The sequence below is a fragment of the Eumetopias jubatus genome, unplaced genomic scaffold (assembly GCF_037043125.1).
Source record: "Eumetopias jubatus isolate StellerSeaLion01/CBP00866 unplaced genomic scaffold, mEumJub1_p1.0 scaffold_12, whole genome shotgun sequence".
Classification (NCBI taxonomy): domain Eukaryota; kingdom Metazoa; phylum Chordata; class Mammalia; order Carnivora; family Otariidae; genus Eumetopias; species Eumetopias jubatus.
In genome coordinates, this window is record NW_028274818.1 from 65,875,427 (window position 1) to 65,891,858 (window position 16,432).

Sequence of the window (16,432 nt, forward strand, 5' to 3'; positions counted from 1 at the left end):
GAGACAGAAAGAGAGGGAACACAAGCAGGGGGAGTGGGAGAGGGACAACTTCCCGCCGAGCTGGGAGCCTGATGCGGGGCTTGATCCCAGGACCCTGAGATCATGACCTGAGCCGAAGGCAGACGCTTAACGACTGAGCCACTCAGGCGCCCCTCTTTTTCTTTTTAAATAAGGTTTGGATACTTAAAAACAGGTATAGAGAAGTAAGTTGGTGACTTCAATAATCTGATATGCACATGTTATGACAACATAACATTAAATTTCAGTGACTATACTTTTCATATCTTAAAGTTTTATTTGGTTAATTTGCATAATTTGTTTTCTTTACCATTTATGTTCTATCTCTTTAATCATTGTTACCCACTTACTTTATGGTATTTTCAGATTGTACTTACCTCTTGAGTTCCTGGGTAGTAATCTGTTTGTTTTGCTTGCCAACTTTTCATAACAATGGTGGACTATTTCCTCATTGGGTTTAAAGTTTTAGATTGCGAGCTCATTTTTTTTTTATTATGTTATGTTAATCACCATACATTACATCATTAGTTTTTAATGTAGTGTTCCATGACTCATTGCTTGCATATAACACCCAGTGCTCCATGCAGAATGTGCCCTCTTTAATACCCATCACCAGGCTAACCCATCCTCCCCCCCCTCCCCTCTAGAACCCTCAATTTGTTTCTCAGAGTCCATAGTCTCTCATGGTTCGTCTCCCCCTCCGATTTCCCCCCTTCATTTTTCCCTTCCTACTATCTTCTTCTTCTTTTTTTTTTAACATATAAAGTATTATTTGTTTCAGAGGTACAGGTCTGTGATTCAACAGTCTTACACAATTCACAGTGCTCACCATAGCACATACCCTCCCCAATGTCTATCACACAGCCATCCCATCCCTCCCCACCCCCACTCCAGCAACCCTCTGTTTCCTGAGATTAAGAATTCCTCATATCAGTGAGGTCATATGATACATGTCTTTCTCTGATTGACTTATTTCGCTCAGCATAACACCCTCCAGTTCCATCCACGTTGTTGCAAATGGCAAGATCTCATTCCTTTTGATGGCTGCATGATATTCCATTGTATATATACACCACATCTTCTTTATCCATTCATCTGTTAATGGACATCTTGGCTCTTTCCACAGTCTGGCTGTTGTGACATTGGTGCTATAAACATCGGGATGCACGTACCCCTTCGGATCCCTACATTTGTGTCTTTGGGGTAAATACCCAGTAGTGCAATTGCTGGGTCCTATGGTAGCTCTATTTTCAACTTTTTGAGGAACCTCCATACTGTTTTCCAGAGTGGCTGCACCAGCTTGCATTCCCACCAACAGTGTAAGAAGGTTCCCCTTTTTCCACATCCCTGCCAACATCTGTCGTTTCCTGACTTGTTAATTTTAGCCATTCTGACTGGTGTGAGGTGGTATCTCATTGAGGTTTTGATTTGGATTTCCCTGATGCCGAGTGATGTTGAGCACTTTTTCATGTGTCTGTTGGCCATTTGGATGTCGTCTTTGGAAAAATGACTGTTCATGTCTTCTGCCCATTTCTTGATTGGATCATTTGTTCTTTGGGTGTTGAGTTTGATAAGTTCTTTATAGATTTTGGATACTAGCCCTTTATCTGATATGTCATTTGCAAATATCTTCTCCCATTCTGTCGGTTCTCTTTTCATTTTGTTGACTGTTTCTTTTGCTGTGCAAAAGCTTTTTATCTTGTTGAAGTCCCAATAGTTCATTTTTGCCCTTGCTTCCCTTGCCTTTGGCGATGTTTCTAGGAAGAAGTTGCTGTGGCTGAGGTCGAAGAGGTTGCTGCCTATGTTCTTCTTTAGGATTTTGATGGACTCCTGTCTCACATTGAGGTCTTTCAACCATTTTGAGTCTATTTTTGTGTGTGGTGTAAGGAAATGGTCCAGTTTCATTCTTCTGCATGTGGCTGTCCAATTTTCCCAACGCCATTTGTTGAAGAGACTGTCTTTTTTCTATTGGACATTCTTTCCTGCTTTGTCGAAGACAAGTTAACCATAGAGTTGAGTGTCCATTTCTGGGCTCTCTATTCTGTTCCATTGATCTATGTGTCTGTTTTTGTGCCAGTACCGTACTGTCTTGATGATGACAGCTTTGTAATAGAGCTGGAAGTCCGGAATTGTGATGCCGCCAGCTTTGCTTTTCTTTTTCAACATTCCTCTGGCTATTCGAGGTCTTTTCTGGTTCCATACACATTTTAGGATTATTTGTTCCATTTCGTTGAAAAAAGTGGATGGTATTTTGATGGGGATTGCATTGAATGTGTACATTGCTCTAGGTAGCCTTGACATCTTCACAATATTTGTTCTTCCAATCCATGAGCATGGAACGTTTTTCCATTTCTTTGTGTCTTCCTCAATTTCTTTTATGAGTATTTTATAGTTTTCTGAGGACAGATCCTTTGCCTCTTCGGTTAGATTTATTCCTAGATATCTTATGGTTTTGGGTGCAATCGTAAATGGGATCGACTCCTTAATTTCTCTCTCTTCTGTCTCGTTGTTGGTGTATAGGAATGCCACTGATTTCTGTGCATTGATTTTATATCCTGCCACTTCTGAATTCCTGTATGAGTTCCAGCAGTTTTGGGGTGGAGTCTTCTGGGTTTTCCACATAAAGTATCATATCATCTGCAGAGAGTGAGAGTTTGACTTCTTTACCAATTTGGATGCCTTTTATTTCTTTTTGTTGTCTGATTGCTTTGTACTTCTAGTACTATGTTGAACAGCAGTGGTGATAGTGGACATCCCTACCGTGTTCCTGACCTTAGGGGGAAAGCTCTCAGTTTTTCCCCATTGAGAATGATATTTGCCCTGGGTTTTTCATAGATGGGTTTTATGATATTTATGATATTTTATGATATTGACATGACCCTCTATCCCTATACTCTGAAGAGTTTTGATCAAGAAAGGATGCTGTACTTTGTCAAATGCCTTTTCTGCATCTATTGAGAGGATCCTATGGTTCTTGTTCTTTCTTTTATTAATGTATTGTATCACATTGATTGATTTGTGGATGTTGAACCAACCTTGCAGCCCAGGAATAAATCCCACTTGGTCGTGGTGCATAATCCTTTTAATGTACTTTGGATCCTATTGGGTAGTATTTTGGTGAGAATTTTTGCATCCATGTTCATCAAGGTTATTGGTCTGTAATTCTCCTTTTTGATGGGGTCTTTGGTTTTGGGATCAAGGTAATGGTGGCCTCATAAAACGAGTTTGGAAGTTTTCCTTCCGTTTCTATTTTTTTGGAACAGTTTCAGGAGAATAGGTATTAATTCTTCTTTAAATGTTTGGTAGAATTCCCCTGGGAAGCCATCTGGCCCTGGGCCAATTTGTTGGAGATTTTTGATGCCTGCTTCAATTTCCTTAGTGGTTATACGTCTGTTCAGGTTTTCTATTTCTTCCTGGTTCAGTTTTAGTAGTTGATACAGCTCTAGGAATGCATCCATTTCTTCCAGATTATCTAATTTGCTGGCATATAGTTGCTCATATTATGTTCTTATAATTATTTGTATTTCTTTGGTGTTGGTTGTGATCTCCCCTCTTTCATTCATGATTTTATTTATTTGGGTTCTTTCTCTTTTCTTTTTGATAAGTCTGGCCAGGGGTTTATCAGTCTTGTTAATATTCGAAGAACCAGCCCCTAGTTTCGTTGATCTGTTCTACTGTTCTTTTGGTTTCTATTTCATTGATTTCTGCTCTGATCTTTAGTATTTCTCTTCTCCTGCTGGCTTTAGGCTTTATTTGCTGTTCTTTCTCCAGCTCCTTTAGGTGTAGGGTTAGGTTGTATATTTGAGACCTTTCTTGGGGTTTCTTGAGAAAGGCTTGTATTGCTATATACTTTCCTCTTAGGTCTGCCTTTGCTGCATCCCAAAGATTCTGAACAGTTGTGTTTTCATTTTCATTGGTTTCCGTGAATTTTTTTAAATTCTTCTTTAATTTCCTGGTTGACCCATTCATTCTTTAGTAGAATGTTCTTTAGCCTCCATGTATTTGAGTTCTTTCCGACTTTCCTCTTGTGATTGAGTTCTAGTTTCAAAGCACTGTGGTCCGAAAATATGCGGGGAATGATCCCAATCTTTTGGTACCGGTTGAGACCTGATTTGTGACCTAAGATGTGATCTATTCTGGAGAATGTTCCATGGGCACTAGAGAAGAATGTGTATTCTTTTGCTTTGGCATGGAATATTCTGAATATGTCTGTGAAGTCCATTTGGTCCAGTGTGTCATTTAAAGTGTTTGTTTCCTTGTTGATCTTTTGCTTAGATGATCTGTCCATTTCAGTGAGGGGGGCGTTAAAGTCCCCCACTATTACTGTATTGTTGTTGATGTGTTTCTTTGCTTTTGTTATTAATTGGTTTATATATTTGGCTGCTCCCATGTTAGGGGCATAGATATTTACAGTTGTTAGATCCTGTTGGATAGATCCTTTAAGTAGGATATAGTGTCCTTCCTCATCTCTTTGGTTTAAAATCTGACTTCTCTGATACAAGATTTGCCACCCCAGCTTCCTTTTGGTGTCCATTAGCATGGTAAATGGTTTTCCACCCCCTCACTTTCAATGTGGGGGTGTCTTTGGGTCTAAAATGAGTCTCTTGCAGACAGCATATCGAGGGGTCTTGTTTTTTTTATCCAATCTGATAGCCTTTGTCTTTTGATTGGGGTATTTAGCCCGTTTACATTCAGGGTAACTATTGAAAGATAGGAATTTAGTGCCATTGTATTGCCTGTAAGGTGACTGTTACTGTATATTGTCTCTGTTCCTTTCTGGTTTATGTTACTCTTAGGCTCTCTCTTTGCTTAGAGGACCCCTTTCTATATTTCTTGTAGGGCTGGTTTCCAGTTTGCAATTTCCTTTAGTTTTTGTTTGTCCTGGAAGCTTTTTATCTCTTCTTTTATTTTCAGTGACAGCCTAGCTGGATATAGTATTCTTGGTGGCATATTTTTCTCCTTTAGTGCTCTGAGTATATCATGCCAGTCCTTTCTGGCCTGCCAGTTCTCTGTGGATAGGTCTGTTGCCAGTTTAATGTTTCTACCATTGTAGGTTACAGATCTCTTGTCCCAAGCTGCTTTCAGGATTTTCTCTTTGTCTCTGAGACTTGTAAGTTTTACTATTAGATGTCGGGGTGTTGACCTATTTTTATTGATTTTGAGGGGGCTTCTCTCTGCCTCCTGGATTTTGATTCCTGTTTCCTTCCCCAAATTAGGGAAGTTCTCTGCTAAAATTTGCTCCAATATACCTTCTGCCCCTCTCTCTGTTTCTTCTTCTTCTGGGATCCCAATTATTCCAATGTTGTTTCGTCTTATCATATCACTTATCTCTCAGATTCTGCCCTCTTGATTCAGTAGTTATCTTTCTTTTTCTCAGCTTCTTTATTTTCCATCATGTGGTCTTCTGTATCACTAATTCTCTCTTCTGATTCATTCATCCTAGCAGTTAGAGCCTCCATTTTTGATTGCACCTCATTAATAGCCTTTTTGATTTCAACTTGGTTAGATTTTAGTTCTTTTATTTCTCCAGAAAGTGTTTCTCTGATATGTGCCATGCTTTTTTCAAGCCCAGCTAGTATCTTTAAAATCGTCATTCTGAACTCTAGTTCCGACCTCTTACTAATGTCCGTATTGATCAGGTTGTATTGATTAGGTCCCTGGCAGTCGGTACTGCCTCTTGTCCTTTTTTTTTTGTGGTGATTTTTCCATCTTGTCATTTTGTCCAGAGGAGAATAGATTAATGAGAGAACAAAATGCTAAGCGGGTTGCAACGACCCCAGAAAAATATACACTAAACAAATCAGAAGAGACCTGAAACTGGGGGAAACGAAATGGAAATAAAGAAAAAAGAAAAAAAAAAGAAAGAAAAAGAAAAAGGTAAAAAGCAAACAAACAAAAAAACAAAGACAGAATATGATCAAATATGATTAGGCTGGTGCATAGATCAGTGCCACACCCTAGAATTTGGGCATATTATGGTCTGTTAGAAGAAAGTGCCTCCCAAAATTTTAAAGAAAGGAAAACTTATATATGTACAAAAATAAGGGTAAATATAGACGATGGACTCTGAAAAACAAACTGAGGGTTCTAGAGGGGAGAGGGTTGGGAGGATGGGTTAGCCTGGTGATGTGTATTAAAGAGGGCACGTTCTGCATGGAGCACTGGGTGTTATACGCAAATAATGAATCATGGAACACTACATCAAAAACTAATGATGTATGGTGATTAACATAACATAATAAAAAAAAGGGTAAATATGAAGGGATGGAATAGGACTGTAAAGATGAAAAGTCTAAAAGATTTTATAAAAGGAATTGGTAAGAAGTTGGTTCAAAAAAGAAAGAAGAGGATTAAAAAAAAAGGGAGAGAATGTGATCAGGCAGGAGACTAGAACAAATGCATACACTAGAGATTTAGGATAATATTTTGGTCTGTTAGAAGAAACTGTATCCCAAAATTTGAAAAAGAGAACAACTTATATACATATACACACACACACACACACACACACACACACATATATATACCAAAAATAAGGTTAACTACTATGAAGGGATAGAATATGACTCTAAAAATGGAAAATAAAAAAAGAATTTTTAAAAAAGGGATTGATAAGATGTTGGCTGAAAATGGGAAAAAGAAAAATTAGAAAAGAAAAGAAAAAAATTAACTTGGAAAGACTAAGGAATCATGGGAAAAAAGCCATGGATTCTATGTGCAGAGTTCCCCTAGTGCAGGAGTTCTGCCCTTCTCATTTATCGGTAAACTTGGTCTTGGCTGGCTGTTCTTGCTGATCTTTTGGGAGAGGGGCCTGTTGCTGTGGTTCCCAAATGTCTTTGCCGGAGGCGGAAGTGCCCCACCCTTGCCGGGTCCCGCTACATAATCTGATCGGCTTTGGTCTCGGGAGCTTTTGTTCCCTGCAAGCTTTCTGTATAGCTTTGGAGAACGAGAGTGAAAATGGCGGCCTCCTAATCTTCCCCCTGGAGAAGCCGAGAACTCGGGGCCCTGCTCCTCAGTGAGCCCCCAGAGAAGAGCAGTCACTCCTTCTCCCCAGTCTCCGGCTGCACTCCGTGCTCACCGGGCCTGTGACCGAGCGTTTCTGTCTCTGGCACTCGACCCTGTGTGGAGTCTCCAAACCCAGCCGATTTTTGCAGTTTGCTTCCGCGCCGCTCCTCCTGGGGAGGAAGGGGAGTCTGCCTGCATCTGCCGCTTCTTGGGTCCCTGCTGGAAGAGCAGTGGCCTGACTGTGCCGCGGATCACGGTTTATGGTAACCCCAAGCTGAGAGCCCATGCCTCGGCTCCGTCTCTGCAGCCGGCTTCCCTGCTCCGATACCTGGGAGCTCTGCCACACTTAGGCACCCCTGTCTTTCTGTGACCCGGAGGGTTGTGAGACCACACTGTCCCAGCGAGGGATCCATCCCCCCGCTTAGCCAGTGGAGCGACGTCCCTCAGCAGAGCCGACTTCTAAAATTTCCGATTTTGTGCTCCGCAGCTCTATCACTTGCCAGTAGCGGCTGATGGAGGCCCCCCTCCCCCGCCATCTATCTTCCCAAATACTGCCTCCAATTCACTTCTTCCTAGGTCCTTCCTTCTGGAAAGTGGTCGCTTTTCTGTTCAGAGAGTTGTTTCTGTTCTTTTCTTCGATCTCCTCTTGAGTTTTTAGGTGTTCAGAATGGTTTGATCCTTATGTAGCTGAATTCCTGGGACCGGATGAAATTTAGGTCTCCTACTCCTCCACCATCTTGCTCCTCCTCATGAGCTCACTTTTGATTGGGGTAGATTTTTCTGGGTTGAGTTCTCTTCCCCCTGAGTGCTTTTGCTCTGTGGGGTAGGGACTAGATTTCATATTAATTTTTTGGCTAAGGATTCTTTTACCACCTGAGCAGTATAGATTCAGCCTCCAAACTTGTACGTGCTCTACCTTTGAACTACCCCCAGCTCCCACCCTGGGTTGCCTATCTAGTCCAAGATTCAGAATTTTTGTTATTTTCTTACATGGAGAAACAGTCCTGGGTTCCTTAGTCAGGGTTTTGACTTCAGTTCTCTACCTCTCTGAGGTCATCAGCAATACCTTATGTTTCCTTGTCCCTCTAGTAGGGCCTGTGTCCAGGGCCAGGATTTCCGAAAGCTTTTTTTAAAAATTTAAAAATTTAAATTCAGTTAATTAGCATATCATTATTTGTTTCAGGAGTACAGGTCAGTGATTCATCATCTTCTGTAATACCTAGGGCTCATTACAACACATACCCTCCCCAATGTCCATCACCCAATTACCCCATCCATCCACCCCTCTCCCCTCCAGCAACCCTCATTTTGTTTTCTAGGATTAAGAGTCTCTTATGGTTTGTCTCCCTCTCTGGTTTTGTCTTTATTTTTTCCTCTCTTCCCCATGACCCTCTGCCTTGTTTCTTAAATTCCACATATCAGAATTTTTTTCTCTGATGGATTTATTTCGCTTAGCATAGTACCCTGTAGTTCCATTCTCATCATTGCAAAGGGCAAGATTTCGTTTTTTTATGGCTGTGTAATATACCATTGTATGTATGTACCACATCTTCTTTATCCATTCATCTGTTGATGGACATCTCGGCTCTTTCCTAAAGCCTTTCACAGCATTTATTCCTGTGTTTAAAATTTCGATTGGACTTCTCTCTGTAGTTCTGGCTCTTGGGGATCTTCCTCTGTCTCTCTCTTTTGTCTTATTTGAGTTTGGATGTATATTTAAAATTTCTCACTGTTTTATTCAGCATGTGTTTTATATGTCTGTTCTGTGGTTATATATGTGTGATTCTGTTTTACCTTTGCTTATTTACTAAGTTGCCAAAACTATATGGACTACTTAGAAATTTCTTTCACTAATAACTCAATTATTAAAAATTGAAAACCCCACTCTGTCAAAGATACTATTTTAGGTACTTAAAAGTGAGTAGGATGCAGTCTTAACACTTACTTTCAAGTATCTGTAGTTGCCAAAAATCGGAAACATACCATTTGTAACCTTTTTCTTTGTAGATTACAAGGGGTTAATGTATAATCACATTCTCTTTCAATAATATTTAACTGTATATTAATTTTGGAGTACCCAATATGTTTTATTCAAGAATCTAGACCCAGAACTCGCTACAGGTGGTAAAAGCTTTAATGTGGCTTCAGAACCCTCTCTTGTCATCGTACCTCGTACTTCCTGTCCAGCTCACCCTTCTGCATGGATGGCTGCCTCCTCCTGCCCTAGTATGCGTCCTGCCTCTCCTGTCCCTCCACTGTACATGAGCAGCCGTGCCCACAGTGGAAGCATGTGCCTTGGAAAGCATAAGGGGGAGAAGATGGAGAAGTTTGAGAGGAAAGGGAGAAAGCAAGGATCACAGGTGAGGGGAAGGTTAAAATCTCTTGCTCCAGTACTCCCTGTTCTCTTCCAGGCTTCCCTGTACCTTTGGGCTCTGCCTTTATTCCCCATCTGCTCGCTTGTACCTCTCCTTCTCCACTTCCTTTTTCTCTTGGAACCTTGAACTTTTGGTACCTTTCTTGGTCCATGGTAGCTGTCACCAGTGGCTTGCATCCAGCAGCCTGTGTTCTTCTCAGGCCTGGACAGCAGCTGTGAGGAGGAGGGAGGCTGGAGGCTGGATTGAAGGAGGCTCTATGTTTAGATCTTGGGCTACGTTCACCAGAGAAGAAGGTATACCTTGCAAGGTGTACCTGGCATTTCATATTGGAAATTTGAATTTTTCTTTTAGAATAATTTATTCATTTATCCATTTACTCAACAGTGTATGGTGAATCAGGTAGTATGCTGGGGGCTCAGATGGAAATATGTTTTTGTCTTTCCTGTTTCAAAGAGATCTTTTTCTTTTTTTTAAACGTAGAATTATTTTGTATTTGAGTCTCTTAATTTTCGCATCTATGTTTATTTCAAAACTTTTGGGAAGAAAAAGGCAGCGTGGAATACTAGAAAGGCTTTGGAACCTGAGTGATCAGAGTTTGAATTCTATTTGTGTCACTGATTAGCAGTGTGATCTTCAGCAATTTATTTTACCTTTCTGAACCTGTGTCTTCCCCCCCGCCCCGGAAAATGGGAATAATAATACTTATTCTGAATGATGATGAGAATGAGAGATAATGAAGGACAAGTGCTTAGCATGTTCTTTGGCTTAGACAGCTTTTAATGAAATGGTCCCTGCTAGGATCATTATTATCACACAAAGTTTGTCCTCAATACTAAGTCATTTTGTTGCCCAGAAGCACTTTAAAAAATGGGGTACACTCAGAAAAGAATGAAGGGATTTTTTTTTTCTTAAAACATCATATTCTTGAAATTGGGACAGGTTTTCAGAATTTACATAAAACAATTACTTCCATGTTAGTGTGTCCTCTTAGGTACTGTGACTTACTAGTTGAGTCACATACTGCTTATCAGCATCAGATAAGGGTTTGTAACATTTACCATAGGGAATTTTATGACAAATAGGTAATAGTTTGGATGCTACCTCTGAGTAGCTGTGAGTAGAAAAACAGGTTATTTACCATAACATTCAGGGGTGTTGGAGGAATTAAAGTCAGGACTGCAAGCAAATGCCCAGGAATCCCCCGGAATCTGGAATAAGAGCTGGCGGAACTCTTGTCATTCGTCTTTGCTTCTCTTCATGCATGTGCTTTGCTGTTCTCTTTCTGTCTTTTTCAAATGATTTTCTCCTTTGCTCTTAGCCTCATGGTGGAATGTTTGCCCCAATACCTACTGAATGTCTATGCTGCAACTTATAGCCATCTGCAAAGACTAATTCTGAGAGCAGTTTTAAAGGATTTGTTGTACAGCTTTGGTCAGTTTTCCACGCCGCTTCTCGTAACTGAGGCTCCTCCATGGACACTTGACCTGAGAATCAAGGAAGGATTTTCAGAGAAGGAAGGGAGGTGGCATGGTAGATATCTCACAAAGAATGTGCCACAAGTGAAAGCCCTGAACTCTACAGCATTAAAGAAAGTCAAGGCATTGTTATCATTAGATGGTGTAGCGCTTTGTGAAATGTCCCTGAACGTAGCATGTACTCAGTAGAGACGTGTCTATTGTCTAGAAGTACAACAGATGAATTATATGGCCTTGATTTTTGTCAGAGGCAGTAGTATAGCTGTTATTAAATCTTTTTCACCTACTGTAATGAATATAAAGGGTTTTTTTTTGCAATTTGTCTTACATATCCAAAATTATTTTAATCACACTGAGTGCCTGAGATGGCCTTGTGGTGGATAGAATTCATGGCTTTCTTTCTTATTTTTGTTAAATATTGCTAATGATATTTTGGCAGTAAGTCAGATGTATAATCAATTTTTTCAAATGCAGTATAGAAATAAATATTCAAGTAGTTGAAATTGTGAATCGTCAGTTCTGTCATAATTGAATTTCTGAACTCTCAGCTCTAATGTATTAGAGCATCTTTTAACTTGTCTCAGACATTCTGAATGGAGTGCTCACTAATACAAATTGTTTTGGTTTGTTTTCTTTATACTATTTGAGTATCATAATAACTATATACTCCTCTATAGATATTTAATAGTTCTAGTTCCTTGTTCATTTTTACTACAAATTAGAATAATCAAAGTTGTAATTTGCCTGAAGTTTCAGCTCTCAGCACCCTGTTTCTGGACTTCTGATTTAGCCTTGGGAGGAAGTCAGTTATGAATGAATGATACCTTTGTTTAGTGATCCTGTTATATAGTAGAAATCAATGCTCCTTTTAAGTAGTGGAAATTGGTGTTAACAATTTTTTTAGTCTCCCATTTTCAATTCTAATAGGCCTGTCTGTATCAACCCAACTTATCACACTTTTTTTTTTAAGATTTCTTCCTTAAAAAAAAAAAAACTTTATTGAGATATAATTCATATACCAAACAATTCACTCATTGGAAGTATATAATTCAGTGGTTTTGGTATATTATCATACTAATTCTTAACATGTGTTAAATGATAAAATTTGCCATTTTAACCATTTTTAAGCGTACAGTTCATTGGCTTTAATGGCACTCACAGTGTCATACACCCATCACCACTATATTTATGTCCCAAAGTTTTTAAATTTATTTTATTTTATTTTATTTTTAAAGAATTTATTTATTTGACAGAGAGAGACAGCGAGAGAGGGAACACAAGCAGGGGGAGTGGGAGAGGGAGAAGCAGACTTCCCACTGAGCAGGGAGCCTGATGCAGGCCTCGATCTCAGGACCCTGGGATCATGACCTGAGCTGAAGGCAGACACTTAACAACTGAGCCACCCAGGCACCCCACTTTTTTTTTTTTTAAAGATTTTATTTATCACTTCTCGGCCTTTTGGCTAAGATCAAGTGTAGTATCTGTTCTTAACAGTTTTAATAAAGATTTTATTTATTTATTTGACAGAGAGACACAGCAAGAGAGGGAGCACGAGCAGGGGGAGGGGCAGAGGGAGAGAGAGAAGCAGGCTTCCCACCGAACGGGGAGCCCAGTGCGGGACTTGATCCCAGGACGCTGGGATCATGACCTGAGCCGAAGGCAGACGCTTAACAACTGAGCCACCCAGGCGCCCCTATGTCCCAAACTTTTTCATCACCCCAAAGAGAAATTCTGTAAGGATTGACCAGTAACTCCCTGTTTTCTCCCCTCCTCCAGCCCCTGGTAACCTCTGATCTACTTTCTGTCTCTCTGAATTTGCCTGTTCTAGATATTTCCTATAAGTTCAAGCAAACAGTATTTGTCTTTTTAATGTCTGGCTTGTTTCACTTAGCATAATGTGCTCAAGATTCATCCATGTTCAACTTCTTGCGGAACCTCCATACTGTTTTCCAGCGTGGCTGTACCAGTTTGCATTCCCACCCACAGTGCACAAGGGTTCTCCTTTCTCCACCTCCTCACCGATACCAGTTGTTTCCCACATTGTTAATTTTAGCCACTCTGACAGGTGTGAGGTGGTATCTCATTGTAGTTTTGATTTCTATTTCCCTGATGATGAGTGGTTGAGCATCTTTTCATGTGTCTATTGGCCATCTGTATGTCTTCTCTGGAAGAGTGTCTATTCATCTTTTCTGCCCATTTTTTAACTGGATTATTGAGTATTGAGTTTGATAAGTTCTTTATAGATTTCGGATACTAACCCTTTATCTGATGTCTTTTGCAAATATCTTCTCCCATTCCGTAGACTGCCTTTTAGTTTTGTTGATTGTTTCCTTTGCTGTGTAGAAGCTTTTTAACTTGATAAAGTCCCAGTAGTTCATTTTTGCTTCTTTCCCTTGCTTCCGATGATGTGTCTAGTGAGAATTTGCTATGGCTGAAATCAAAGAAGTTTCTCTGTGTGTTCTTCCCTAGGATTTTGATGGCTTCCTGTTTCACATTTAGGTCTTTCATCCATTTTGAATTTATTTTTGTGTGTGGTGTAAGAAAGTGGTCCAGTTTCATTCTTTTGCATGTAGCTGTCCAGTTTTCCCAACACCATTTACTGAAGAGACTGTCTTTTTTCCATTGGATATTCTTTCTTGCTCTGTCAAAGATTAGCTGACCATATAGCTGAGGGTCCTCTTCTGGTTCTCTATTCTTTCCATTGAGCTATGTGTTTGTTCTTATGCCAGTACCATACTGTCTTGATGACTACAGCTTTGTAATACACCTTGAAATCTGGAATTGTGATGCCTCCAGTTTTGTTTTTCTTTTTCAGAATTGCTTTGGTTATTTGGGGTCTTTTGTGGTTCCATACAAATTTTAGGATTGTTTGTTCTAGCTCTGTGAAAAAATGCTGGTGTTATTTTGATAGGGATTGCACTAAATGTGTAGATTACTTTCAGTAGTAGAGGCATTTTAAATTTTAACAATGCTTGTTCTTCCAATTCATAAGCATGGAATGCTTTTCCATTTCTTTGTGTCCTCTTCAACTTCTCTTTCATAAGTGTTCTGTAGTTGATTTCAGAGTACAGATATTTTACCTCTTTAGTAAGGGTTTATTCCTAAGTATCTTACTGGTTTTGGTGCAATTGTAATTGGGATTGATTCCTTGATTTTCTGCTGCTTCATTATTGGTGTATAGAAATGCAACAGATTTCTGCACATTGATTTTATATTTTGCAACTTTGCTGAATTCATGTATTAGTCCTAGCAGTTTTTTTGGTGGTGTTTTGGGTTTTCTATGTAGAGTATCATGTCATCTGAAATAGTGAAAGTTTGACTTTTTCCTTGCCAGTTTGGTTGTTGCTGAGACTCTGACTTCCAGTACTGTGTTAAATAGTAATGGTGAGAGTGGACGTCCTTGTCTTGTTCCTGACCGTAAGGGAAAGGCTCTCGGTTTTTCCCCATTGAGGATGATATTAGCTGTGGGTCTTTGTATATGGCCTTTATGATGTTGAGGTATGTTCTATGTATCCCTACGTTGTTGAGGGTTTTTATTAAGAAAGGCTGCTGTATTTTGTCAAATATGTTATCTGCCTCTATTGAGAGAATCATAATGATCCTATCCTTTATTTTAATTAATGTGGTATATCATGTTGATTGATTTGTGAATATTGAACCACCCCTGCAGCCCAGGAATAAATCCCACTCGATCGTGGTGAATAATTCTTTTAATGTACTGTTGAATTCAACTTGCTAGTATCTTGCTGAGAATTTTGGGCATCCATGTTCATCAGGGATATTGGCCTGTAAATTCTCCTTTTTGATGGGGTCTTTGGTTTTAGAATCAAGGTAATGCTGACTTTCTAGAATGAGTTTGAAAGTTTTCTTCCATTTCTCTTTTTTTGGAACAGTTTAAGAAGAATAGATATTAACTCTTCTTTAAATGTCTGGTAGAATTCCACCAGGAAGCCATCTGGCCCTGGATGTTTGTTTTTTGGGAGATTTTTGACTACTGATTCAATTTCTTTGCTGGTTTTGGATCTGTTCAAATTTTCTGTTTCTTCCTGTTTCAGTTTTGGTAGTTTGTGGGTTTCTAGGAATTTGTCCATTTCTTCCAGGTTGCCCAGTTGGTTAGCTTATAATTTTTCATAGTATTCTCTCATAATTGTTTGTATTTCTGTGGGGCTGGTTGTGATCTCTCCTCTTTGATTCATGATTTTATCTATTTGGGCTTTTTCTCTTTTTTGATAAGTCTGGCTAGGGGTTTATCAATTTTATTAATTCTTTCGAGGAACCAGCTCTTAGTTTTATTCGTCCGTTCTTTTATCTTTGTTTCTATATCATTTATTTATGTTCTAATCTTTATTAATAATTTCCCTTTTTCTACCTTTAGGCTTTATTTGCTGTTCCTTTTCTGCTCTTTTAGGTGTAAGGTTACATTGTGTATTTGAGACTTTTCTTGCAATATACTTCCCTCTTAGGACTGCCTTTGCTGCATCCCAAAGGTTTTGGACTGTCATGTTTTCGTTTTCATTCACTTCCATGTATTTTTTTAATTTCTTCTTTGATTTCCTGGTTAACCCATTCATTCTTTAGTAGCATGTTCTTTAACCTCCATGTATTTGTGGTTTTTTCCAAATTTTTTCTTGTGGTTGACTTCAAGCTTCATACCATTGTGGTCTGAAAATATGCATGGTATGATGTCAATCTTTTTGTACTTGCTGAAGCCTGATTTGTGACCTAGCATGTGATCTATTCTGGAGAATGTCCCATGTACACTTGAAAAGAATGTGTATTTGTGTATTCTGCTTTAGGATGAAATGTTCTGAATATATCTGTTAAGCCCATCCAGTCCAGTATGTGTCATTCAAGGCCATTGTTTCCTTGTTGATTTTCTGCTTAGATGATCTGTCCATTGGTGTCAGTGGGGTGTTAAAGTCCCTACTATTATTGTATTTTTATCAATGAGTTTCTTTATGTTTATTATTAATTTATATATTTGGGTGCTCCCAAGTTGGGGGCATAAATATTTACAATTGTTAGATCTTCTTGATGGATAAAACCCTTTATTATGATACAGTACCCCCTATAGTACCCTTCTTCATCTCTTGTCTTTGTTAAAATCTAGTTTGTCTGTGGGCACCTGGGTGGCTCAGTTGGTTAAGCAACTGCCTTCAGCTCAGGTCATGGTCCTGGAGTCCCAGGATCGAGTCCCACGTCGGGCTCCCTGCTCAGCGGGGAGTCTGCTTCTCCCTCTGACCCTACCCCCCTCATGCTCGCTCGCTCTCTCTCATTCTCTCTCTCTCTCTCAAATAAATAAATAAAAATCTTTTTTAAAAAAATGTAGTTTGTCTGATATAATTATGGCCACTCCAGCTTTCTTTTGATGTCCATTAGCAATGATAGATGGTTCCCATCCCCTCACTTTCAGTCTGCAGGTGTCTTTAGGTCTAAAATGGGTCTCTTGTAGGCAGCATGTAGATGGATCTTGTTTTATTATCCATTCTGATACCCTATGTCTTTTGATTGGAGCATTTAGTCCATTTACATTCATTATTGAAAGATACGAATTTAGTG

The 16,432-nt window shown here is 39.4% G+C and overlaps 1 protein-coding gene and 1 pseudogene across 4 annotated transcripts in view; both read left to right on the forward strand.

Moving 5' to 3' along the window:
• CDC42BPA (CDC42 binding protein kinase alpha) overlaps nt 1-16,432 on the forward strand; it is a 350,267-nt gene that overhangs the window by 42,518 nt on the left and 291,317 nt on the right. The gene's annotated exons all lie outside the window — the stretch shown is intronic.
• On the forward strand, nt 12,316-12,411 carry LOC114215783 (U2 spliceosomal RNA; annotated as a pseudogene).